The sequence below is a fragment of the Priapulus caudatus genome, unplaced genomic scaffold, assembly GCF_000485595.1.
Source record: "Priapulus caudatus unplaced genomic scaffold, Priapulus_caudatus-5.0.1 Scaffold391, whole genome shotgun sequence".
NCBI lineage: Eukaryota > Metazoa > Priapulida > Priapulimorpha > Priapulimorphida > Priapulidae > Priapulus > Priapulus caudatus.
In genome coordinates, this window is record NW_014577452.1 from 60,241 (window position 1) to 61,731 (window position 1,491).

Sequence of the window (1,491 nt, forward strand, 5' to 3'; positions counted from 1 at the left end):
AATTATAACTATAACGCATATAAACGAATCACATCGTTATTTCATCGTTCGCTAATCGCAAAATAAAGCAAGATTCGAACACTGCCTTACTTCATTTACGGAAGCGATAATTAGAGGGTATTCTCTATAAACTATATCATAACGTGCAATTACATCGTACGCGAACAAGACAATAAGACAATTAGGATTGAATTCGCCAGAATACAGGTAATTATCGGGCAATATAGCCAGCGGTTGACAGGAAATCAACAGGAGGTATATAATCAGTTAAGATCGAGATATCCGCTATAGATGACAAAATCTTCGCGTAATCGTCGCTTACAACTGCAATTACTTCTCGAATACTTACGTGCATTAATTGCTCGAGTAATCTGCAGCATCATATCAGCAGTAATTAGCGTCGCCTCAGCCGTAATTAAACTAATTAACAATAAAAGTAGGGTATGTACCGATGCCCCCATGCAGGAGCGATGGTCGCACTTGAGGAGATTAATATAGCACCGCAATATTATTCTATCGAGAGTCAGACAATAACAAATCTGTTATTCTTGTTATTATCTTTTATTATCTTTATAATAACAAACACACGCGCGCGCACGCAGACGTACACGCACGCACGCACACACGGACGCACGCACGCACGCACACGCACACTCACACGCACACGCACACGTACACGCACACGCACACGCACACACACACACACACACATATATATATATCAAGAGTAGATAATATATTGTTAAGATATTGTTATTATCTACTCTTGATATATATATATATATATACCCTCAGCGCAGGGATATCTTTCATTTTGCTTCATCTATAATCTTTCGCTGCATAAATTCTGATTCCATCGTATCGACGTTAGAATTAACACAATGGGAACGCTGAGTCTTCGCGATACTATAACACACGATAGGGTAACCCACTTTCATTCGCCAGCTCCTTCTATATATATATATATATATATAGTGATGGGATAGAGGCAATCATCCGCGACAGAGACGATACAAAATGGCGCGCTGACATTCCTGGCCAAATGACCAATCGCTAATCAGCATTCCGCACGAAATTGACTTCTTTTAGTGTATAGGGGTCGTAACGATGATCCGGCGATGGAAATATCAAGGCTTATAACGCCGACGGTGTCGCTGGTATCGTCATCGTCGCACAGCCGCCATCGCATTACCAGATCATGACGCTGACGGAGCTACTAGCTGGGAAAATAATCGCCTTCGTTTCCCTCGTCATCAATCTCCCGCTATATAGATAACAGTCCGGCTGGTGTGAATGTACGGAGCGATGCAGAGATTGCGCTATGAGCGGGGATCGAAGAATCATTACCCGTTCTCGTTCATTTTCCTGAAGCCATTGCGACGCAAGCAGAAGCATGCGGCGTCCCTTCTCGTTTTTCTGGCTCACATGCGCAAGCACACGTATACACACGCGCACGCACGCACGCACGCACGCACGCACGCACGCACGCAC